The sequence below is a fragment of the Muntiacus reevesi genome, chromosome 1, assembly GCF_963930625.1.
Source record: "Muntiacus reevesi chromosome 1, mMunRee1.1, whole genome shotgun sequence".
NCBI classification, from domain to species: domain Eukaryota; kingdom Metazoa; phylum Chordata; class Mammalia; order Artiodactyla; family Cervidae; genus Muntiacus; species Muntiacus reevesi.
This window is the reverse complement of record NC_089249.1, coordinates 270,437,447-270,464,314: the sequence shown is the minus strand read 5'-3', so window position 1 is coordinate 270,464,314 and position 26,868 is coordinate 270,437,447. Positions and strand designations below refer to the sequence as shown.

The following is a 26,868-nucleotide window of genomic DNA, read 5'->3' as shown; positions in this document are numbered from 1 at the left end:
AAATTCTCCCTTACCAGTTCTAATATGTCTAATAATATCACTTACTTGATTATAAAATTTGGATAATTCATTATGGCCCACAGTTCAGTTCAGTTGCTCAGTCGTGTCCAACTCTTTGAGACCCCATGAATCGCAGCACACCAGGCCTCCCTGGCCATCACCAACTCCCGGAGTTTACTCAAACTCATGTCCATCGAGTCGGTGATGCCATCCAGCCATCTCATCCTCTATCATCCCCTTCTCCTCCTGCCCCCAATCCCTCCCAGCATCAGGGTCGTTTCCAATGAGTCAACTCTTCTCATGAGGTGGCCAAAGTATTGGAGTTTCAGCTTCAGCATCAGTCCTTCCAATGAACACCCAGGGCTGATCTGCTTTAGGATGGACTGGTTGGATCTCCTTGCAGTCCAAGGGACTCTCAAGAGTCTTCTCCAACACTGTAGTTCAAAAGCATCAATTTTTTTTTTTTTTTTAATATTATTTTATTAGTTGGAGGCCAATCACTTTACAACATTTCAGTGGGTTTTGTCATACATTGACATGAATCAGCCATAGAGTTACACGTATTCCCCATCCCGATCCCCCCTCCCACCTCCCTCTCCACCCGACTCCTCAGGGTCCTCCCAGTGCACCAGGCCCGAGCACCTGACTCATGTATCCCACCTGGGCTGGTGGTCCGTTTCACCATAGATAGTATACATGCTGTTCCAAAAGCATCAATTTTTTTGGCACTCAGCTTTCTTCACAGTTCAACTCTCACATCCATACATCCACAGTCCATACTCTCACATATATGACCACTGGAAAAACCATAGCCTTGACTAGATGAACCTTTGTTGACAGAGTACTGTCTCTGCTTTTTAATATGCTACCTAGGTTGGTCATAACTTTCCTTCCAAGGAGTAAGCGTCTTTTAATTTCATGGCTGCAGTCACCATCCATAGTGATTTTGGAGCCCCCCAAAATAAAGTCTGACACTGTTTCCACTGTCTCCCCATCTATTTCCCATGAGGTGATGGGACCAGGTGCCATGATCTTAGTTTTCTGAATGTTAAGCTTTAAGCCAACTTTTTCACTCTCCTCTTCCACTTTCATCAAGAAACTTTTTAGCTCCTTTTCACTTTCTGCCATAAGGGTGGTGTCATCTGCATATCTGAGGTTATTGATATTTCTCCCGGCAATCTTTGTTTTTTTTCATATTTTATTTTATTTTATAAAAATATGGAGCGCTTCACGAATTTGCGTGTCATCCTTGCGCAGGGGCCATGCTAATCTCTGTATCGTTCCAATTTTTAGTATATGTGCTGCCGAAGCGAGCACTCTCCCGGCAATCTTGATTTCAGCTTGTGCTTTGTCCAGCCCAGCGTTTCTCATGATGTACTCTGCATATAAGTTAAATAAGCAGGGTGACAATATACAGCCTTGACGTACTCCTTTTCCTATTTGGAGCCAGTCTGTTGTTCCATGTCCAGTTCTAACTGTTGCTTCCAGACCTGCATACAGGTTTTTCAAGAGGCAGGTCAGGTGGTATGGTATTCCCATCTCTTTCAGAATTTTCCACAGTTTGTTGTGATCCACACAGTCAAAGGCTCTGGCATAGTCAGTAAAGCAGAAGTAGATGTTTCTCTGGAACTTGCTTTTTGATGATCCAGTAGATGTTGGCAATGTGATCTCTGGTTCCTCTGCCTTTTGTAAATCCAGCTTGAGCATCTGGAAGTTCATGATTCACATACTGTGAAGCCTGCATTGGACAATTTTGAGCATTACTCTATTAGTGTGTGAGATGAGTGCAATTGTGCAGTAGCTTGAGCATTCTTTGGCATTGCCTTTTTTGGGGATTGGAATAAAAACTGACCTTTTCCAGTCTTGTGGCCATTGCTGAGTTTTCCAAATTTGGTGGCATATTGAGTGCGGCACTTTCACAGCATGATCTTTTAGGGTTTGATATAGCTCAACTGGAATTCCATCACCTCCACTAACTTTGTTCGTAGTGATGCTTCCTAAGGCCCACTTGACTTTGCATTCTATTATATCTGTTTCTAGGTGAGTGATCACAGCATCGTGGTTATCTGGGTCGTGAAGATCTTTTTTGTACAGTTCTTCTGTGTATTCTTGCCACCTTTTCTTAATATCTTCTGCTTCTGTTAGGTCCATACCATTTCTGTCCTTTATTGTGCCCATCTTTGCATGAAATCTTCCCTTGGTATCTCTAATTTTTTGAAGAGATCTCTAGTCTTTCCCATTCTATTGTTTTCCTCTATTTCTTTGCATCAATCGCTGAGGAAGGCTTTCTTATCTCTCCTTGCTATTCTTTGGAACTCTGCATTCAAATGGGTATATCTTTCCTTTCCTCCTTTGCCTTTTGCTTCTCTTCTTTTCTCAGCTATTTGTAAGGCCTCCTCAGACAACCGTTTTGCCTTTTTGCATTTCTTTTTCTTGGGGATGGTCGTCATCGCTATCTCCTGTACAATGTCACAAACCTCCGTCCATAGTTCTTCAGGCCCTCTGTCTATCACATCTAATCCCTTGTATCTATTTGTCACTTCCACTGCATTATCATGAGGGATTTGATTTAGGGCATACCTGAATGCTCTAGTGGTTTTCTCTACTTTCTTCAATTTAAGTCTGAATTTGGCAATAAGGAGTTCATGATCTGAGCCACAGTCAGTTCCCAGTGTTGTTTTTGCTGACTGTATAGAGCTTCTCCATCTTTGGCTGCAAAGAATATAATCAGTCTGATTTCTGTATTTCCCATGCACACCCTCCAACTATTTAGCATCTGTTTAGCAATTTGCAGTTCCCAAAACATGCCATGCTATTCTCATGACTTCATTCATTTCTAAATGGATTACCTCTTGCTCGTGAATTTTCTCTGTTTATCTTGGTGAATTTCTCATTTGTTAAGACATCTTCAAGTCTCTGTTTCTTCAAAGAGTTCTTTCTGATCTCTTCAGGTAGAACTTGATGCTTCTTTCCTGGTATTTCCATTTTAATCATGGGACTTGCCTTATCTATTTGCTGTATAGTACGTCTTCCAGACAAATGACTCTCAAACTTCTGTGTGCCTAATGATCAATAGTTGAATTTGCAAAAGTTCAGTTATGGGTCCTACTATCAGAAATCCTGATCCACTGGATCAAGATGAAACCTAAGCCTCTGTATGTTTTGAAATCCTCAGGAATATCTGGTACATACTGGTGTTTTACACCATTGTTCCATTTACTTATCTCTTTAGTCTTAGAACTTAGCACAGTGCATAAAGTGTATATTATGCTCAGTTCATTTCAGTCGCTCAGTCATGTCCAACTCTTTGCGACCCTATGAACCACAGCACACCAGGCCTCCCTGTCCATCACCAACTCCCAGAGTTCACCTAAACTCATGTCCATTGAGTCGGTGATGCCACCCAGCCATCTCATCCTCTGTTGTCCCCTTCTCCTCCTGCCCTCAGTCTTTCCTAGCATCAGGGTCTTTTCCAATGAGTCAGCTGTTTGCATCAGGTGGCCAAAGTATTGGAGTTTCAGCTTCAGCACCAGTCCTTCCAATGAACACCCAGGACTGATCTCCTTTAGGATGGACTGGTTGGATCTCCTTGCAGTCCAAGGGACATGGGCCTTTGACAAATGCTTGTTGTAAATAAAATATAGCTTTCTTTTTTTGGTGAGCTATCATGCATGATGATTGTCCAGCTAATGTACCTGATATGTAGTAGGTCATCAGAAAGTTTATAAGATTTAGACATATGAATGAATGATTGAATGGATAAATGAATGGTTGAATGGATGAATGAATAAACAAATGAAAAGAGCTCAAAGAAGATAGGAGAACTATTGTCATGGCCCCTTGAAGCTCTCAAATATTAAAATGTTCTGATAGGTTATGTGAAATTTGAGTATTTGAATTTTAAACTTAATGGATGAGCTCTCTAAGACATATTTGGAGACATGATATTATGGTTTAGATTTTTTATACCAGATGAACAGACATGCTCTTTTGTAAAACTGACAACTTTTCATAAAAATCAGATACCTTGACTTGAATTTTTCTCTAGACATGATGTCATTCTATTTCCACATTGTCATAGACTGGGATGGCTGCTTATATCAAACATGTTTTCAAAAAGTAATCACCTCTGGAGTATACATAAATACTAATTAGGAGCTCAAATTCTGCACCATAAAGAAATATTTAAGTTTTAACAAGTTGTTTTTGCATTTATCTGAAATTTCATATGCCATTTAAATTATATGCCTTCAGAAAAATTCTAGGAATAGGCTTGCTTTAACTTGGCTATTTTTTTTTCTATATCTCTTAAAATTGTGTCATTAGTACTAGGTTTAATATTTATTGTAAGAACATATCCTATAATTTAAAAAGCTATCATAGCATTTTTTCTTTTCATTTCTACTCAATTTTCCATCTCAGCTGGGTTCTACAGTTAGTTTGCATACAGAGGGTTATAAAATTTTTATGGAATATTGTATTACACAAAGGTCTACAAATAAGTTAAATTCATGAAAAAATGTTTTGTAACTAGAATATCAAGATGAGGTTTGTAATAAATGAATGATCTGTAATGACCAAAAATACCAAGAGAATTTATTTGCCCATTTCATGCATGCTTACAAAAAGAGTAAGATGTTGTCGCCCTTCATGTTATATGGGTCTATTATAGCCAATCTAAATATATATTAATATGTAGTATTTTTTCATTCACACTTCCTGCCAGTGCCATTTATTTACTTAACCAAGGACTTTAGACAGGGTTATGTATAATTTCTTTATGGTGATATAGATATACTAATATAAACTTAGACTAAATACTGATTTTTGATAGACTAGAAACAAGGGTTGGCAAATTGTTTTTCTATAGAAATAGGCTTTGCCAGCCTTGCAGCTTCTGTCATGACTGTACAGTGTTGTCACTTTACAAAGAAGGAGCCTTAAACAATACATAAAAGTGAAGGGTAAGTTGTGTTTCAATAAAATTTTTTTCACAGAAGCTGCAGCTGGCTAAATTGGTCATGAGCAGTAGTTGGCTGATCCTTGATCTACATACTCATATTTTTGATTAAAAAAATGAGAAGCTAGAATGGGCCAGGATTGCATGTGACTTTGTGCATTGTCTACTTGTTTATTATTAGGAATCTTAAACTTTTCTAGTATTTTCAATGATATGTTTAGTTGTTATTGCTTGATTTGAAAAATAAGGTAAGTGCAAATCTCTTGCCTGCTCTAGCCCCATCTATACCACTGACTATGGGAAAATTGCTTAAGTTTTTTTTCTCCAGGTTCCTATATGGACAGTTGAATTTCTCTGCCAAAATAATATCAACTAGAAAATTAACTTTCAATATCACATGTATATCTAAAATCAATGCAAGTAAGTTCATGAAGTATTCAGCTTCTCTATAGGGTATCCTAATGTCCACTGCCTCTAATGTGTCTCCAGGGCCTTGTATGGCAGAATCTTCTGTCAAAAGAGAAAAGATAGCCAGTTATTAGGTTGGTGCAAAAGTAGTTGGGGGTTTGCCTTGTTGAACTTTGCCACTTGATACTGGGATATATCCTTAAATAAATGTGGTTGTTATTTACTCACTTTATATTTTTTGCTAATGACCTATTACTTCCTGTTTATTTTGTATTTATTCTAGGCTTAGGGAAATGATGTTACATAAAAAGTACATTTAAGCAATTTTCTTATTCAAATTCAAAATGGGTCCTAAAGCAGTGTTGACAACTCACAATGTCAACAGTGCCTTTGGTCCAGGAACCCCTAATGAACCTATAGTGCGGTGGTGGTTGAAGAAGTTTTGCAAAGGAGACGAAAGCTGTGAAAATAAGGAGTACAGTGGCCAGCCATTGGAAGTTGATGTTGACCAACTGAGAGTAATCTTAGAAGCTGATCCTCTTACAACTACATGAGGAGTTGCCCAAGAACTCAGTGTTGGCCATTCTACAGTCATTTGGGATTTGAGTCAAATTGGAAAGTGAAAAAGCTCAGTAAGTGGGTACCTCATGAGCTGAATGAACATTTTAAAAAATCATTCATTTTGAAGTGTTGTCTTATTCTGTGCAACAATACAAACCATTTCTTGATCAGATTGTGACATGTGATAGAAAGTGGATTTTATATGACAACTGGCAATGACCAACTCAGTGGTTAGACCAAGAAGATGCCCCAAAGCACTTCCCAAGGCCAAACTTGCCCCCAAAAAAGTTCATGGTCACATTTGGTGGTCTACTGCCTGTCTGCTCCACTGTAGCTTTCTGAATCCCAGTGAAACCATTACATCTTAGAAGTATGCTCAGCAAATTGATGAGACACACCCAAAACTGCAAAGCCTACAGCTGACATTGGTCAACTGAAGGGGCCCAGTTCTTCTCCCTGACGACACCAGACATCATGTCGTACAACCAGCACTTCACCATGTTCACTTGACCCCCCTTGTCAACCGACTACCATTTCTTCAAGCATCTTGACAACTTTTTGAAGGGAAAATGCTTCCACAACCAACGGGAGGCATAAAATTATTTCCAAGAGTTCATTGAATCCCAAACTATGGATTATTATACTACAGGAATAAAAAAACTTATTCTTTTTTGGCAAAAATGTGTTGATTGTAATGGTTTCTATTTTGATTAATAAAGATATGCTTGAGCTTAGTTATAATGATTTAATATTCATGATCTGAAACTGCAATTACGTCTGCACCAACCTAATAGTATATTCTAACATGCAGCACTTTAAATGTATTTGCATTCCCATAGGCTTTCTTAACCTTTCCCTGATGGTTCAGTTTGTAAAGAATCTGCTTCCAATGCAGGAGACCAAGTTTCGATCCCTGGCACAGGAAGATCCCCTGGAGAAGAGAATGGCAACCCACTCCAGTATTCTTGCCGGGAGAATTCCATGGACAGAGGAGCCTGGTGGGCTACAGTCCATGGGGTCACAAAGAGTCAGACGCGACTGAGTGACTAAGGACAGCACAGACGGAGGCAAAGATATTTACAATAAATGCACAGATATTGGTATAAGCCCGGATTGCTCACGTTGGAATCTCAATAGGAATGTGTTCTTTAGGGAGTCATTTAGCCTGTTTCTCTTTGTTCATTATCTTTAGAATCATTATCAGAGTGTCTTCAAAGAAAGCACATGAGAGTTAAGAAAAAAAAGCATAGAATATCACATGCTAAGGAAATAGTGTTTGTGAACAAGACTGGTTTGAGTTACAGTAGATGGAGAAAGGGGCTTCCTGGTAGCTCAGCTGGTAAAGAATCTGCCTGCAATGCAGGAGATCCCTGTTCGTCTGCTGGGTCAGGAAGCTCCCCTGGAGAAGGGATAGGCGACCCACTCCAGTATTCTTGGGCTTCCCTGGTGGCTTAGATGGTAAAGAATCTGCCTGCAAGGCAGGAGACCTGGGTTTGATCCCTGGGTTGGGAAGATCCCCTGGAGGAGGGCATGTCAACCTACTCCAGAATTTTTGCCTGGAGAATCCCCATGGACAGAGGAGCCTGGCAGGCTATGGTCCATGGGATCGCAAGAGTCAGACACGACTGAGCGACTCAGCACAGCACAGATGGAGTTGGGGGTTACTGCATAAATTAAAACCTAATTGTATAGAAGACATTTCCAAAGTGGTTTGGGTGTTTGTTTCAGAATAACTCTAATTCAATTTGCAGTCCAGATCATCAATTCTCAGATGCCTTTGTTGACCCTGAAATGTATCATGGACAGCCAAATGGGTCATTAGTTTTCCCTGTGTGTACTAAATTATCATCGATTTAGCATCTTAAAATGTCACAAATTTATTATCTCACATTTCTGTGGATCTGGAATCAGGTTGCCTTTTCTCTGGGTCCTCTGCTCAGAATCTCACCACCTGTATCAGGATGTTGGCTGCTCTGCTTCTCCTTGAAGCTTGGGGTGCTCTGCCAGGTCCAGTGAGGTTACTGGCAGAATCCAGTTCCTCGTGGCTGCAAGAGTGAGCACCATTTTGTCTTGCTGGCTGTCAGCCAGGGGTTGCCCTCAGCTCCCAAAGGACACTTCAAGGCCTCACAGTTGGCAATATCGTGAGGTTGAGGTCTCGAAAGTAAGCTAGAGAAAACGCTCTCCGGTCTGCTACGAGGAGACCTACGTGGTATAACGTGAACAATGGAGTGATTACGGCATTACCTTTTTGTCGGACAGCAGAGCCTAAGCAAAGGAAAGGCTAGGCTATCATGTTCACAGATCTCCCCGTGCTGAAGGGAGAGGGATTTTACAGGCTGTGGACACCAGGGGGTGGGAATTTGGGGATCATATCACAGTTCTGGGCTTCTTTTGTGGCTCAGACGGTAAAAAATTTGCCTGCAATACAGGAGACCCAGGGTTCGATCCCTGGGTCAGGAAGATTCCTTGGAGAAGGGAATGGCAACCCACTCCAGTATTCCTGCCTGGAAAATCCCATGGACAGAGGAACTGGCTGGCTACAGTCCATGGAGCCACAAAGAGACGTAGGTGACTGAGCGACTAGCACTTTCAGAGAGAGTGTGCAGTTTAGGTCTCCTTCTACGGCTTTGAGGGCTGTGCAGTTTAATGGGCTCCAGCCAGCTTGTTTGTAGGTTGTGATCTTGGAATATGATTAAAATCCTAAACGAGTGCCGGTCAAGTGCCTTCTTATCTTTGTTACAGGCTCCATTTGGGTGGCTCAGGTTTAAACATTTTTAAACATGCAAAAAGTCTTACTGTTTCCACCTTGGTTTCCCTATTTTATTAACAATTACGAAGCAAAATAATTATATATGTACTGTTTAGTTTCAAAAGTTTAATGCATACTTGAAGGAATTTTGTACCCAAAGGGATTAAGTAAATGAGAATTCAACAATTTTGCCAAAAACCGTTTTTAGAATATAGGAATGTGCTAAGCCCTACTTTCCACAAATTATATGTTCACTCTTTCCTACTTTTTCCTTCTTATAACTTGTCTCTCTACAATATGCCTTTAATGTCAGCTTAACATCTTCTCACCTGTATCTTTATATTCTAATAAGGCAATTATTTCTTGCTTTACTAATCATTCTTCTATGTACATTGCATGATATGGGTAGAACTCGTTAGCTAATATTTTTCTTTAAAGCAAAGGATTAGAAGGAAATTTTGATTTCACTAATAATCATTGCTGTGTTTATATTCCTAATGCCATCTGTTTTGTGTCTGTTCATATTCGTTGGGTATATTAACCATAAAATTATGCAAACTTGTAGTTTCAGTTTACAAAAAAACATCAATATGCAGCATAATACCTCAGTTGTGACAATCCCCATGTTCTCTTTAAGACATACAACTCATTGTATTTTCCAGTTTAACCAATCCTGGTAAACCATGGAAAGAACAAAATTATCACAGAATTTATTTACCATGGTCACACTTTTTACTTTTACAAAATCAAGTCTGCTATTTAATATTATGAAGGGTACAACATACTAAAAGTTAATTTTCCAATGTTTTAGGTGACCTAATGTCCATTAGCTTTCTTTATTGTTTCACTCATTGAAAAACTTTGCTCTATGTAGGAATTTGGCGCAGTATTACAAAATCTTAGCTGCAGGATTGAATAAGTTGTTTGCCATAATTACACAGAGTCCCAGTCCTGGTCTGTAGTTAGGATCCTATATCATTTCATTTTGAGGAGGTTAATTTATGGAAGCTAAAAAATTCTTAATTAATATGTGAATGGGGTGGCAGCTGTCTCGTTCATTATGTTGGATGTTAAAATTTTATAGCTGAAATGGGACTTACAGTTCATCTAATTCTGTTCCTTTATTTCACAAATAGTATGCGAATACCAAGGGAGTTAACGTCTAGTAGAAATGTGTTCAAAATTTGGGAATGGTTCCCTGGCCTCAGATTTCTGTTGGCATGAAAGCTTCATTTTGTTGTGTGAGTGTTCTGCGCTCTTTGATTGCATTACCCTAACCTTGCAAGTTTCTTTCTGTTGTGAAATGTACATCGTAGTTAAAATTTTTTCCAGTATTCTAGGTGCTCTGTTTTGTGAGCTCTCATTTTTATTAGCTGCTCTAATTCTTTCATAGAAAGAAGCTCACTTAATAGCTATTAGTATGAAACAACTGAGCCCTGAGCATGCACCTAATTCACCCTTGAGGGAATACACAGTGTGTTAAATATCTGCTGGCGGGTGAGTGACCCAGTGTGACAAGACTGGCAATAATACATGACCAATACAGCAAAATCACAGCCCCATAATCACCAGCAATTCAAAGGTTTCTGTTGGCATTATCATGTTATATCAGATTCTAAGAGGATTAAAATGTATTTTATCAGAAGGAAAAGCTTCTTTCATCATTAAAAAGTACTCAGCATTTGTTTCAAGCATGATTTTCAGATTTGAGAGATAAAAATATAGTTCCTTAATTTATTTAGAAGGACAATAAAAAATTCTTTGATTTTAGAAAGACAAGCATGGGTAATTCAAAGGCCTTTAATTACTCATTCTCTTTGGAGAGGAAAAAAAAAAAGAAAAGCTGAACTAAAAACAAAGACTGTTCCTAATGAGACTTCAGAATCCTGCAGCCTTTCCTGGCAATGGAGAGCACTCCATTTCCTCTTTATGGGAAAACATTTTGGCTCACTACCTCTTGATCACTCCTCAGAGAGAGAACCACAGGGCAGATTCAGGGACGTATTTTTCATTACTTTCAAACTTCATCTGTCTATTGCCATTACACTGAAATTTCAACTTCTATGGAGACTAATGCTTGCAAGCATTTTCTCTCATTTCACTCTCCACCTTTGTCGCTGCACACAGATCTCTGAGGGTCAGATGGACAAATATCGGTACCACAGAACTTGAACCTGCCGTCCGGGGCAGAGCTGTGTGTATAGACAGCTGAGCTGGTTTGTAACTGGCCAGGATTCAGTTTAGATTCATCAACCTTTTTGCATGTATACAATGATTACCAGTGTTGTTGTTTTTAGTCGCTAAGTCATGTCTCACTCTCTGTGACCCCATGGGCTGTAACCCGCCAGGTTCTTCTGCCCATGGGATTTCCCAGGCAGGAATACTGGAGTGAGTTGCCATTCCCTTCTCCAGGGGATCTTCCTGATCCAGGGATCAAACCTGTGTCTCCTGCATTGGTGACAGATTCTTTACCACTGAGCCACCAGGGAAGCCCGTGATGATTACCATAATGGCATGTTGTTGGCTAAGGGGTGTGATTTGGTTTCCCTCAGTGGACATGATGGATTTACAATACCACATGCCCACATCCCTAGGGCTTTGTGTCCATCTTCCCTGTATCAGATGACCGGTTGGGAATAAAGAGGTATGTATCCTACTGTAAAAGAAAGATCATTTGGAACCAAATTCATGTATTTTGTACCCTTAGCAGGTATTGTTAAGCAGCTGAGCCAACCCACACAAAACCTATGTGGACATGTGTTCCTAATGAATCAAATCAGTTAACATGAAATTTTGTTTTCCCTTTGGCAAACTTCAGACAAACATAGGACCACAAATAAAACATGAAGCCAAATGTTATAGTTCCCCTGCTACTCTGCCCTGCAAGGAATATTTACCAAAAGAATAAAACAAAGGAATGAAATTTGAATACAATCCTCATTAATGAAGTTATACAAGTAACAGATTCACTTCCTGGATTCAAATATATCTACTTCATAGAGCTAATATTTCTCTCCATATCCAGTAACATTCCTTAGTTTGTAAATAGGGAATTATTATAGATATTATCCATATACTTTCTGATGAAACTCTTAAAAAAAAGAAGAGTCGACAGTTAAGGCCTAGCATATAAGAGAAATCTTGTGCCCTACACAGAGAATGCATTTCTCTGGTTTTTGGTTTTCAGTCTAATGTGCCTGAGGCTTCTTGCCCAAGCTCATTTTCATTGCATATCTAATTTGAGGATGCAAAAATAGTGGAATAGAATTTGGAATGATCCTGATATTTCGATTGGGTTTAAATTAGGAATAAATCCAAATTATCTCTCATTTTAAAATTCCCATTACAACTTACTTAAGTGGTGGAGAGCAAGTGACATCATTTTTAGGCTTGGGTTCAGTTCTTCTTTAGTTACTGTTTCGACTATATTAAATGACTTTTAGATTTTACAAACTGGTGTTAATTACATTCATAATCTAAAGCTTTTCTCCCCCATACTGTTTAAAGGAAAGATAAATGGCAAAGTTTTATCTTTGGCTATAGCCTAGAATATTCATCAGTAAAGACCTAAACAAGTGTTGATATTTGAAGCTGTTGGCTGTCTAGGGAGAAGCCTTAAGATGTTGCACACCTGTGTGTGTGTATGAACAAGAGGAAAAAAACAGTAGTCAGGGGATATCCCAGGAGTGCTGGCCTCCCTGGTTGGAGGCACTGAGTCAAAGGATGAAGCACAGAGGAAATGCCAGGCGAGAGACCACTGCTGGTCTGTGGAAAGAAAGATTTGTCTGAAAGTTAACATACATGGCAAATGGTAGGATCTTTTAATCCTAATAGCCGAGTCAGAGGGGATGGTGGGTGAGTGAGGAGATGGGATGACGGGGCTATAGCATTGGTGAGAGGCCAGGATAGTGCCAGTAATGGGTTGTATTTAACTATTAGGTCCTTCTCTTTAATGGAGCTGCAAAATAATGACCCTTTTAGAAGTAATCACCTGATAATAATAAGCTTAGTGCAATAATATTATATTTAAAAAATGTATTCTCCCCATGGTATAATTTTTAGATATTACAGCAGTTAGACACATGAAACAGAAAGTCAGTGGAACTTGATGATTCTTTTTACTTTCTGAGAAGAAATGCTAAGTATAATTCTAATATTTTGGTGGTATTAGAAAATGATATGATAACCACATTTCCTAGCAGGAAGATACTCAGTTTATTCATAAATTGTATTTTGTTATTAATGTTGTCTCTATTTTAATCCAAAAACAGCTGGATGAGACTGCTAATGAGGAAATCTCTCTTCTAAAGCCTAAGTTTGCACTACTAGGCCTCACACATAGCTCATTGATCCTCAATTTAGGATTCCATAGTACAAAATTTATTTCTCTTTCTCCAAAGGTGATCAGAACCAGCAGTTAAGGACAGTTGTTCTGCAAGAGGGTAGCTCCGTGACAGCATGAATTTTAGTCCATTGTCAAGAAGAAAGGGGAAGAAATTACATAACTGATGTATCAACTCATAAAATTAAAATGCTTATAACATTCTAGCCATCAACAAAAGCTTGGTTATCATTATTAGATTATATACTTAATTATGGAAAAAGGATACTATATTTTAGAAAGCTTTTATCAAAAAATGGTTAAAATATTAAAAAGTGAAAATGGAAGTGTTAGTCACTCAGTCAGGTTCAACTCTTCGTGACCCCAGGGACTGTTAGCCCTCCAGGCTCCTCTGTCCATGGGATTCTCCAGGCAAGAATACTGGAGTGGGTAGTCATTCCCTTCTCCAGGGTTCTTCCCCATCCAGGGATTGAACCTGGGCCTCCTGCATTGCAAGTAGATTCTTTACCATCTGAAAAGCATTCCTTTTATTATCTGGGTATTGTGGTTCTGTTTTCTAGAAAGTTATTTATCTAGAACAGCCCATTCTGCAGCTTTATAGCTGAATGTGTTGTTTGTAGAGAATTGGGCCAGTTTGGGGCCTGTAAAATAGGGAAGCGTTTTTGTTAAAACCTATGAGCCCATTGTGGAGGGTGGCGCCTGTGAGATTTCCCATGAGTAATTTGATAAGGAGCCCAGAGCTGCATCCCGCTCCTTGGTATGCTTCTGCCAAGCATGCGCCGGCATCATGGTGAGTGGGTATTCTGTGGAACAGGAGTCAGGGTGAAGAGGGTGTTTCTCAGTAACCCATGGTTTTTGTTACTCTTTGGGATTTCTTTTCTTTCCTTTTAGAGTTTTAGTTTTCTTGTCACTAGGAAACATAATGCCTTTTATTTCCCCCATAGTGCTTATATTTCTCTTTCATGTCTATCATCCCTTGTGGCCTTTCCTTCACTGGCTTGAGTCACTGCATGACTTTAAGCGTCATGGGTCTTGTTTCTTACTGTGCCCTTGGCTCTTCTCCCTTTTAAAGATCATTTTATGTAAGTGGATGATCGAGGTGTCCACACTCTGGACTCAAGGTGAGAGGTCCAGGGCGATCATTGGTTAGAACCCAAGGAGCTCTTTTCATTCCTCTTGGTTCTTTCTGTGCAGATGGACTCTGAATTTTGACATGGAAACAGGCTTTCATTCACTTTTTTTCATTAAACAGAAGTTAAGTTTATAACTTTCCATAACTGTGACCTTGTTTCACAATCCCTGCTTATGTTATTATTTTTTTTCTTTACCCATGGTGACTACAATAATGGGAAAAGCTAGTATAATTTTTTATTTTCTGGGAACTGAAGACTTTGAACACATATGTCTACTAGGAAATGTGACATAGGGCCTAAACAGGAATGAAACTTCCAAGCATGCTGAGGGGTTGCTCCTTGTGTAGAAACCTCAAGTAAGATGTCTAATTATAAGCAGAGGTTCTATTTTTGAAAGTTATTATTTTTCCTGTTAGCTTTATCTCTTGGCAGGCAGTTCAAATTAGTCCTAACAATAGAGATAAGCTATGATTCCTGCTAACTGGAGACTTGCCAATTAGAAGAATCACACAGTGTCTTTCTGGAGACAGTGACCAAGCTAAAAGTATATGTGTTAAACTCCCTAATAACTGAAGATAACTCTGTGTATGGATTTCTCGAGACCTGCATTAGAAATTTTAGACAATTATCTAATTTAAGAAAATGAGAAAAAAAAAGAAAATGAGAAGAATTCTAATGGCAAGTCAATCTGAGTCAATACTGAAAAAATTAATTTTTAAGATATTTCAAAAGGAATGAAGTTTTATCCTTTATTTCATAGTAGCTTGCCTGCTGAGGTCTTTTTAAAGTTTGTCATAAAGAAAATGTCTATGGTGTTTTGTTGAAAAAGTAAACTAGCATTAAGTAAAGTCTTATTGTGCTTGTTCAGTAGTTTTTCTTAAGGTGTCTTCACCAATAACTTCTCTAAAGGAATACATTTTGGCAGGCATCTGCATGGCATAGTGTCTGACTTGCTCCAATCAACGCTCTTATTTAAACAAAGGTAAAAATCATATTTTTATATGAAAGCTAGCACTAGTACACCAAAAATAAGAAGGAAGGAAGGGAAGGAGAGAGAGTTTGAGAAAGGAAAGAAAAGAAATCGAGATGACAACATGGATGGGCAGAAACAAGGATTGTTTGATGCTGGTATATGAAGCCACTCTCTTTTGACAAATTGGCTTTTACTCCTTTTTGTCGTCTGATACCAATCAAGACATTATGGGTCTTTGGTTTCCAAAAATGAACAAACTCTCAGGCCCTTGTGCACTAACAGCAGTGATCTAAACCGAGCTAGGATCTGAGAGTCCCCCAGACAAGTGAATTAGCGCTAGGCTGGAGGGGTGTTGCCAACTAAGACAGATATTCTTGATTCAATTTGCATAGTGACTAAGTAATTGGTGGGTATCGAAATTTTTTTTAAAAAAGATTGCTTTCTTGAGTAACCAGCCTATCACCATTGCAGTCTTTAGATAATTTATATTTGTTTGCTCAAATCCTCTTAAATGTCCATAACAAAGGCACAAGTTAACTTTCCAATAAATTCTACCTTTATAGGAAAGAAACCAAGATTTTATTAAGATGCCACCAGGTATATATCTCAGTCAGCAAGCCTGAGTAAATTGCAGCATAAGTTTCAACTGACTGCAACCCCATTTTTAAGGTTTTTAGGAAAGAGAAAGCATGGGTAAAACCACTCTGCCGTGTGAAGGACATTGGCTGTTGCTCTTGATGAGGAAAGACACAAGTCTCTGGGGTTTGTTTCGTGCTTCTTCTGTTGGAAAACACCTCCATTCTGGACAAAGGGATCTGTAGTATCCATAGTCTTTTCTAGTACATGCTCATTCAGTTCAGTTCAGTTCAGCCGCTCAGTTGTGTCCGACTCTTTGTGACCCCATGAACCGCAGCACACCAGGCCTCCCTGTCCATCACCAACTCCCGGAGTCCACCCAAACCCATGTCCATTGAGTCGGTGATACCATCCAACCATCTCATCCTCTGTCGTCCGCTTCTCCTCCTGCCCTCAATCTTTCCCAGCATCAGGGTCTTTTCAAATGAGTCAGCTCTTCACATCAGGTGGCCAAAGTATTAGAGTTTCAGCTTCAAAATCAGTCCCACCAATGAACACCCAGAACTGATCTCCTTTAGGATGGACTGGTTAAATTGTTCTTAAAGCAAAATAGTAGTCCAAATGTTTATTGTGACAACTGTTTATCAGAGTAATAAAAAAAAAATTTTTACCCTTTGAAGATTTTAAATCTTTAAAATACTAGCCTGTTTTGAAAGTTTCTACATAGTATAATTTTGTGTTTGATGAAAGATTCCTTTTGTCCTCTTAAGGTTTCCTTTGGAGTATGGAGAAGTAATAGAAGAATCAATTGTATTCATTTAATTTTTTTTCCTGTTACTAATGGGCCCAAAACACCTTGTTTATCGTGTGGCAAAGTTCCGGTTTGCAGATGGCACTTTGGGACTGGAGTCAATGGAACAGGTTATCCAAAGCACAGTTTTTGCAAAGATCAGTTCTTTACGTGATATTAGGATCAGGTGTACTGTGTAATGATTTGTTAAGCTTGCTAGGTGTCAGGTTATGTGCTAGATATTAAGACAGACATTAAAGATGATTTTCACCTTTAAGGAGCTCACAGTTTGTTGGGGAGCAGAGTTAATATCACTTCATGTTTCCCATAGAGAGACAGCCTCTGTGGATCAGTAGTCATCTTGCTTTAGACCCTTGTATCTACATAAGTAACTGCAAATAGTAACATTTGGTCTAGAAACTGAGTTTGCTGTGAGTGGCATGAATTTTTCTTATCTAGTATCAAGCCCAAAATACCATTTTAAATTAACTTTTTAATATTTTATTAAGGTTGATTTTAAGACTCCTTTTAAGATTCCTTTGACTAAAATAGTTTTGGGGGGGAAAAGAGAGAAAAGTGTAAAAAGAAGCTCCCTTGTTCCAAGAGTGAGAGGCAACGATACTGCAATAGGCAAATCTTGCTCTCAACCTGCACTCACTTTCATTTGACGTGATGCAATTTTTAGATCTTTATATTTCCTTACGAAATTTGCATTGGCAAATGCAAATCACATCATGCAAATATCTGTAAATTTCTAACCCTGTTTCCTCTTGTTGGGTATAGTCTCATAAAGCTTCCTAGATTACAAAGACATTTAGAAAAATATAATTTAGTTCGATCTTCTTTGTTTTGAGCAGCGAATGTTTCTGGCTATTAGCATGCATGCATTAATTCTTCTATTCTTGGCATTCATATTTCAGGCTTTGACAGGAAGATCTAACTTTTTTGGTGGGTGTATTAAATCATTTATATTTCTTAATTGATGTTAGACTAATATGAGTATTGAAAGAACAATTCTAAAGTTTCTGAACAAGTTCCAAGTTTTTTGAAAATTTAAACTGTAATTTATATATCACACTACAAACAACTCTTAAAATACATATACAAATAAATGTAAGGGTAGATATGAATGAAAACTCTGATCAACACTTCAGAAAAGAATCCAATGGCAATAACTGGTGAGATTGTAGATACATTATATTATTTTGTATATAAAGCATGATATATATCACTTTGTCTAGATATGTTACAGATAATTAATGAAAAATGACCAATCCAGCTAATGAGCTAGGCCCACTTTTTATATTCTAGAGGTAGTACCAGTCCAGAAAAAGAAGTGAAAATACAGTTAAGTGTCCATTGTGATAAGGACCCCAAAGGGTGATAGGATGAGCAACAGCTGGTAAGGGATTGGCAGCCAATGGGACAGTTGCTCATATGGATTGTCAGAGCAGGTCTCTGTGAGGAGGTGACACTGTTCCTTTTGTTAGCATACCTTTTCCTAAATTTTTCAGAGGCTCAGCCAGACCAACACATGAGTTCCATGGAATTTCTATTTAAATAGTTTGTTGTTTATATATAATAAGACATATTAGAAAGGAAATAAAATGAAAGAATGGATGATTCTTTCTCTGTGTGTGTACTAATTTAGAGTTCTGTCATTATGATCCTTGCTCTTCTAGGAAGTTATAGGTGAGTATATGAAGAACCTGGATGAGGCTTGAGAAACCTGTGTTCTTGGTCAGCTCTGCTGCCACGATCTTCTGGGCCTTATTTTCTCTTCTGGAAAATGACACAACTGGTTTTAATACTCTCTGCATTCCTAACCAGTTCCAAAAGCATTGTCCTTCTAATAGAGCTATAACTGGAACATCTATGAATGCATTTTGATACGTAATCACGGCCTGTTCACTAGCAGACAAACACAGCTCTTTTCCTGGGAAAATGAAATAGAGATATTAATCGAAATTTTTATGAAAGACAGCCAAAACTGGGAAAGAACATTTCTAATTAAAAAATAAACTTGAAGTAAAACTTGAACTAGCATGATTGTTATCTAGAACTAGAATTTTAATGTTTTTGTAGGACTTTCATTAAATATCATATTCCCTATAGTTCAATATTCATGTATTAATTCAGTGAACATCTTTTAAAAAACATGTTGCTTGGCAATCATCAAATTCAATTTAGAGGGAACCTATGCTTTCCTGACTTGAAGGGAATACTCTTTCCTGGGGATTAGCAGACATAAACAAAATTGTTTATTCATTTGCTATTTTTCTTTATTCCACAAATTTTTGAAGCAGCTTACAATAATGAATATGTCCATGCAAACAAGCAGGAAGAATGAAAATATAGATGGAGTGGAAAGCAATGTTAGACAAAAGATCAGCAAACAGCAGAATTCCACAAGGCTGCTAAAGTTGAGGTGAAATTTTGATCACGGTCTTAGTAATGGCCAAAAACAAAGTTCAGTGTCAATAACAACTGTGTTAAATCTTCAGGAGAGGCAAAGCCTTTCCTTGAATGAACATCTTAAAGAAATTGCATGGAACTTTCATATGGGGATATACTATTTGATGAGATGGTTGGATGGCATCACTGATTGTATAGATTCAGAGTTTGAGCAAGCTCCGGGAGTTGGTGATGGACAGGGAAGCCTGGCATGCTGCATGCAGTCCACGGGATCACAAAGAGTTGGACACAACTGAGCACCTGAACTGAACTGATACTATTTGATGATGACATTTATTAAGCACTTTCTATGTATTAGATGTGTTTCATAAGCATTTTCTTGTATAATCTTCACAACAGCTCTGGGAATTACAGAAGATGTTATTTTTTAATTTAAGTATATTTGATTTGTAATATTAGTTTCAAGTACATAGCATAGTGATTCAGTGTTTTGTGTTTGTTTTTTTTTTCAGATTATGCTCCGTTAAAAGCTATTTCAAGATAACGCTCTGATTCCCTGTGCTTTATAGTATATCTTTACTGCTTATATATTTGGAATAGTTTGTATTGCTAATCCCATATGCCTAATTTGCCCCTTTTCTCTTCTTCTCCTCACTGCAACCACTGATTTGTTTTCTGTGAGTCTATTTGTTCTTTTCTATATACATTTGTGTTTATACTTTTTAGATTACATATATAAGTGATATCATATAAGTGCCTTTCTCTGACCTAATTCACTAAAGCATAATATTCTCTGGATCCATCCACATTGTTGCAAATGGCAGAATTTTATTTTATTTTTTATGATTGAGTAATATCCCATTTTTATATATCACAATTTCTTCATCCATTAGTCTGTTGATGGACACTCAGGTTGCTTCCATATCTTGGCCATTGTAAATAAGTGCTGCTGTGAATATTGGACTGCATGTATCTTTTCAAATTAGTGTTGTGATTTTTTCCAGGTATATACCCAGGAGTAGAATTGCTGGATCGTGTGGTGGTTCTATATTTAGATTTTGAGGCGTTTCTGTACTGTTTTTTGTTGTGGCTGTACCTATTTAGATTCCCACCAACAGTGTAAGAGGGTTCCCTTTTATTGGCGTATAGCTGTCCATAGCATTCTCTTAAGATTTTTTGGTTCTCTGCAGTATTGGTTGTTATTTTTCATTTCTTATTTTGTTTGAGTCCTCTCTTCTTAGTGAGTCTGACTAAAAATTTATCAGTTTTGTTCTCTATTTAAAAAGAAAACAACAAAGTCTTGGTTTCATTGATCTATTCATTTGGTTTTTTAATTTCTATTTTATATCCTCTCTCATCTTTATTTATATCCTTCCTTCTGATGAGTTTGAGCTTTGTCCATTTTTTTCTAATTCTTTTAGGTTAGGTTGTTTGAGAGTTTTAGTTTCTTAGCAAGGCCTGTATCACTGTAAGCTTCCCTCTTAGGGCTGCTTTTGCTGCATTCCATAGATTTTGGAGGGCTCTGTTTCCGTTTTCTTTTGTCTCAATGTATTTTCTGATTTCTTCTTTAATTTCTTCATGGACTCATTTTTTTTTTAAAGCAAGTTGTTTATTCTCCATGTTTGTTTTTTTCCCATTTTTCTTTCTGTAACTGATTTCTAGTTTCACACTGTTAAGGTTGGAAAAGATGGTTGAAATAAATTCTGTCCTCTTAAATCTGTTGAGACTTGTTTTGTGGCCTAGCATGCTCTGTGTTCTGGATAATGTTCCATTGTCACTTGAAAAGAATGTGTATTCTGCAATTTTTGGATGTAATGTCTTGTACATATCTAATAAGGCACTGGTCAGTTGTGTCATCTGAGACCACTGTCGCTTATTGATTTTCTCTCTGTATGATTTTTCATTGCTATAAAGTTCCCTACTGTTATTGTGTTATTGTCAATTTCTCCTTTTATGTCTGTTAGTATTTGCTGTATATATTTAGATGCTCCTGTATTGGGTGCATATATGTTAATGAGTGTAATAGCTTCTTTTGGTATTGGTTCCTTTGTCATTAAAAATGCCTTTCTTTGTCTTTTGTTATAAGTTTTGTTTTAAAGTCTATTTTGTATAACATGAGTACTGCTGGCTCACTTTGTTGTTTCTGTTTACATGAAATACCTTTGTCTCCTCACTTACAGTCTGTTTGTGCCTTTAGTTCTGAAGTCAGCCGTCTGTAGGCAAGCTCAGCTGGTAAAGAATCCGTCTGCAATGCAGGAGACCCCGGTTTGATTCCCGGGTCAGGAAGATCCCCTGGAGAAGAGATAGGCTACCCACTCCAGGATTCTTGGGCTTTCCTGGTGGCTCAGACTGTAAAGAATTTGCCTGCAATGTGGGAGACCTGGGTTTGAATCCTGGGTTGGGAAAATCCCCTGGAGAAGGGAAAGGCTACCCATTCCAGTATTCTGGCCTGGAGAATTCCATGGACAGTACATGGCAGTCCTGGAAGGCTACAGTCTGTGGGGTCTCAAAAGAGTCAGACATGACTGAGTGACTTTCACTTTCATATAGAAGGGTCTTATTCGTTTTATCCAAACAGATACCCTGTGTTTTTTGATTGGAGCATTTAGTCCTTTGATGTTTAAAGCAATTATTGTTTGGTATGTTCTTATTGCCATTACTTGTTTTCTGGTTGTTTTTATAGTTTTTCTGTGTTCATTGCTTTTCTGTTTCTTCCCTTGTTTGTTTTGTTTAGTATTATCCTTGTGATCCTTTCTTTTTATATTTGTGTAGCTGTTTTAGTTATTTTTTAATTTGTGGTTATCTTTGGGTTCCTGTATGCTGAGCTGTATCTATTAATGCTGGTTTTAAACTGGTTGTCATTTAAGTTCAAACACATTCTAAAAATGGACATTTTTACTCCTCTCCCCAACAGTTTTTTTTTATGTCATATGTTATATCTTCATGTTTATCCTGTAATTGTTTATTGCGGTTATAATTGCTTTTATAATTCTCTGTCTTTTAATCTTCATACTTGTTTATTTAAGTGGATGATGCTCAGTCCTTACCCTATACTTGTCATTCTAGGAGGATTTCCCCTTTCCTATCGATTCTTATTCTTTCACTTGGAGAAGACCCTTTTAGTGTAAGCTTAGTATTGATGAATTCTTTTAGTTTCTGCTTGTCTGGGAAGTTCTTTATCTCTTCTTCTATTCTATGCTAATCTTGCTGGGTAGAGTATCCCAGGTTACAGGTTTTTCCCTTTCATTACTTTGAATATATCATGCCTCTCCCTTCCGGCTTACAAAGTTACTACAGAGAAAGCAGCCGATAGCCTTATGAGGATTCCCTTGTATATGACTGCTTTTTACTTGCTGCCTTTAGAGTTCTCTTTTTAACATTTGCTTTTAATTATGCTATTTCTTGGTGTGGGTCTGTTTGGGACCTTCTGTACTTCCTGTACCTGGAAATCTGTTTCCTTCTTAAAATTTGGGAAGTTTTCAGCCATAATTACCTCAAATATATTATTGATCCCCTTTTCTCTGTCTTCTCTGTCTGTGATCCCTATAACAATGTATGTTGGTACACTTAATGTTATCCCAGAGATATCTTAAATTGCTTTCAGATTTTTAAATTTGATTTTCCTTTTGCTGTTCTGATTGGGTGATTTCCATTATTTGTTCCAGCTCACTTTTTGTTCTTTTGTATCACTTAATCTGCTATTTGTGCCTCTAGTGTATGTTTCATTTAAGGTATTGAATTCTTCATTTCAGGTTTTTTTTTTTCTTAATTTTTGATTCCTTTTTAAAGTGTTTACTGTCTCCATCAGTTGTCTTCCCTAATTCAGTTAATATTTTTAGTACCAATGTTTTGAATTATTTATCCCATTGGTTGTTTTGTTTTCAGGGGTTTATTCTTGTTCTTTCAATTGAGAGTAGTTCCTCTGTCTTTCCATTTTGTTTAAATTTTTCTGCCTTTATGAATTTAGGTGAAACAGTTGCCCATTGGCTCTGGAAGGCATGTTCTTAGGTCTGATCATCCCTCTGCAGACTGCGTGCTCCCAGTGCCTTTGGCAGGAGAGCGGGACTTTGTGTAGGCCCCCATCACATCTTTCTTCAGGATATGCTGGCAGCTGTCATCTTAGCAGAGGATGAGACTGGACGTGGAGGGGCTAAGCTGGTGTGAGACAGAGCCTCTCTCTGCTCTGTGACTGTCACCGCCTTTCTGACGGTGGAGTCTGATCCCAAGTTGCTGGAGCAGAAACTTGAGGATCAGGCCAAGCTGGCTCTGTTTTCAGCCTACTTTTCTCCATCTCCCGTGGCAGATAGGGGGTGCTGAAGCAGGGGGGACCCCGGCACAGACAGAGGTCTGATATGTTGCCTCTGCAAGTTGCTGCTGCTCCACTTTGATGTAGCCTCAGTTGCAAGTTCCTTTTTTCCCTCACAGCCAACCTCCACCTCAAGTTCTTCCATCCTTGCGCTGTGTTGAAACTGCTCCACAGGGTCCATGTGGACTCTTGGTGTGTGTGGAGAGGTGACCCATGGTAGAGTGGCTGTGGTCAGAGATCTGGACTGCTCTGGGGTCACTGTTTAAAGAGGCGTCAGCGATGGCCACTGCTGCTACTGCTACCCCACCCAGGCTCCCCTAGAGGAGTAACTTGCTTCGGTCTTCCAAAGTTGAGTCCCTTCCCCAGTTGTGACTGCTCCATATCCAGTGCTTCACTGTGACGTGGTGTGGATGGAGTCAGGGTATTTGCTTGGCTTGAGCTCGGGTGCCTGGCATGTAGATTTATTTTTGATGTGTTTGTGGGGGCAGGTGAGCCTTTTGTCCTCTTATTTCACCATCTTGATCCCTCCTCTCATTCAGGACTATCATGTTGTTGATGACAAAACTTGGCTTAAACAATCTAATACACTTTACATGTCACATAATAATAGTTGAGGTAAGGCTTGAACAATTTCAGAGTCTGTCCTCTTCATCGCTAGTTATCCCTCCCCTGTGCAGTGCTCCTTGCTTACTCTTCCAGGTAGCAACGCCTTAAACAGTTAGCCAGCAAGAAATAAAGTATTAGATTTCATAGAGCTGTGTTCTTCTAACATCTCCGAAGGTACGCTGGGGCATGGTACTGAAGAAATTCAAGGGAAGAATTTCTGCTACCCTCTGAGAATGAGTAAGTCAAATCCTTAGCTTAGTAATTGCTGATTGAATTTTAAAATCTAGACGATCTGGATGAGTAGGAGGAACGTGCTTCACAAACAGTCTTTGCAGAATATAATTTTTCCCCATGTGGTCTCGATGAAATTGATCAGGGGACAGTTCCAAGCACAAGTTACTCTGTTGATTAAGAGTGCCTCAGCATGAATCAGGAAGGTTTAGGGGTTGTTGCTCTGACTTGAGGTTGTCTAGACCTTTATTAATTCTTTTGCCCTGCCTTTAACTGTGAGATTCTGGATGAGGCACTCAGCATCAGTGTGCCTCTGTTTCTTCATCCATAAAATAGGGATAATAATAGTATTTACCTTAAAGACTATTGTAAACATTAAAAGAGATAATATATGTAAAACCTTGAGCTGGGTGCATTGTAAGCTCTTCAGGAGCTAATACTGCCAGTTTTCTTCACATCTCCCTCTTCTCCTCCCTGCCTTCTTTCCCAACTTCCTTCTCTGCTTTCCCCCTCCTTGATTTTCTTCCTCCTTGACTTTCTTCCTCTCTCATCAGCTTCTCGTTTTCTTTTCTTTTTTTTTTTTTTTTTTACAGCAGATATCGCACCCTCGAGGCAGGAGGGAGGGCCAACCCCAAAGGAGAGGGCTCATTTTCTTGCTTCTCTCAGCTTCCCCGCCTCATCTCAGTTCATCCTCCTGTCTTCAGTTGAGTTGCTACGTGAGTTGGCACCTCGTCATGAATCTGAGTTCTCTGACCCACGCTCGTTCTGAGTGAGCAGCATCAATCCCCAGAAAACGGCTCACGGTGTCACACGAAATGTCCAGGAAGACAAAGGACCCCCATCCCTGTGGGAACTTAGACGTGAGTGGGCAGCTGTCTCAGCCTGGGGACAGTCACACGGGATGTGACATTTCTCTGGCTCTTCAGAAAGGAAAAGATGAGACTGAAAAGAGAGGGAATGGATGTCAAGGCATAGAATCATTACCGTAATTAGGACCTGTACTTGTGAGAGAATCAAATGTTTTAGTGTATTTGGAGGGTTGGAGGTTTATGTGATATAGAAGAGGAGAATAAGATTTCAGTACGATTCAATAATCTTAGCCCAATAAGGTTTCGTTTGACTTGGGAACTTATTTATTTCACAGGACTTTTAAAATTCAGTCATGGTTGTCATTAATATCCTTAGTTTATCACCGTAATATATGTATATTTTTTCTTTTTTGTGATCTCTTGGTACTTCTGCTCCCTAACTGAAAAGTTGAGAATATATATTATTGATTATTCTATTTTTCCAGAGTTATAAAAACTGCTTCCATATTTGTTCTGAAAACATAAATATCTTCTTCAATTTTGTTTCTCTGCACTGGTACTGGAACTATGATCTAAGGAGGTATTGATTTTCACATGCCTCAGTGTCTGAGTCTGACTTTTTTTCTAACTTGGGGAAAAAAGGATATTTCTTTGCCATAAGACAAAAGTGAATCAGACTCTAGAAAAGCAGTGTAACATAGAGGTTATGATAAACCACAGTTGCTTTCCAGAGTTTGCAATACTATTTAGTCAAGGATAGTAGCTGCACTGGTATTTTGAAAACTGAGAAGAAAGATAATTTTAATTAATCTATTATATTCTGTAGTAAGTGGTTACTATGATAGCCTCCAGTTAATCATGTCTCCCGTATCATTGTGCCCTCTGATATTGAACTTGACCGTGTGATTTGCTTTGACCATGAGGATATTAGCAAAGTGTTACAAGCAGAGGCTTGAAAAGCGGTTGAGCTCTTGCTTCCTTTGGAACCCATGGCTATTTGAAGAAGTCCTGGCAAGCCAGCAGGTAGTCCTGTGGCCCAGCCATTAGTAAGCACCGATATATATATGTGAGACCAATTTGGACTATCCAGTCCAGAGCTGTCTGATTGTAGCTCCTTGAGTGAGTCCAGCAAAATAACTGCCTAGTTGAACCCAACCCAATTACCAGCCCACTGAATTTTGAGCTAGTAATGTGATTGTTTTAAACTACTCAGTTGGAAAGGCTTGTTACACAACAGTGCTAATATATACTATATGATACTCTTCTATAAGCAATATCACCTGTAACATATTAGACTATACAGTATTAGAATTGAGGCTAAGTTAAATATTTGAATACTTTTAGTGGAATATTTAATGACTCAAGATATTACGACAAACATAGTTTCAAAAAGCATAAACTTGAAATAATTAAAATACTTGACTTTGGAAAAATAATTTTCTAGTATTTAATTATTATTTATAATCTCACTTATTTACAGAATAGGTTTGAAGAGCTTTATAGTATTATAACACGCAGACTCAAGGTAATTAAGCACAAGAGTAGGATAATCAATTAGAGGGATGAGAGAAACAGGTGAAAGTAAAAGCAGAGTGTGCCAATCAGATCAACCTCAGTCTGACTTTCTTGGTGGCCCAAAAAATGGGAACATTTTGTGTTTAAATGGTTCTTATTCTAGTAGGGAGCACACAAAGAACAAACCTTTTTATTTTCTGTAGAAGAAATGTGCAACATGGGCCTTAGTTGCAGACAATAAATTTTCGAATATTGTTTTGCAAAAGTTACAAAAATACTATCCTAATGAACATTTCTTACATTGCCTCCTGTTAAAAAACAAAAGCTTAGTACACATGATCAAGTCTGCTCTGGACTTCCAGAGAGAATCTAGATAGTTAGGTGTGATGGTTTTCATTTGAGTGCAAGAACTTGGTCAGTATCCACAAACAGTCATCTCCAGTTTTCCCAGCACCTCATTTGGTTTCTCTTGGTGTTCATCACTCAAGAATGGC

The 26,868-nt window shown here is 38.4% G+C and overlaps 1 protein-coding gene and 1 non-coding gene across 2 annotated transcripts in view; one reads left to right on the top strand and one right to left on the bottom strand.

Moving 5' to 3' along the window:
• MCTP1 (multiple C2 and transmembrane domain containing 1) overlaps positions 1–26,868 on the top strand; it is a 550,845-nt gene that overhangs the window by 123,120 nt on the left and 400,857 nt on the right. The window lies entirely within an intron of this gene.
• LOC136156708 (U6 spliceosomal RNA) lies at positions 1,213–1,317 on the bottom strand. Its single transcript, XR_010661195.1, has one exon. It is a non-coding gene; the product is annotated as a U6 spliceosomal RNA (small nuclear RNA).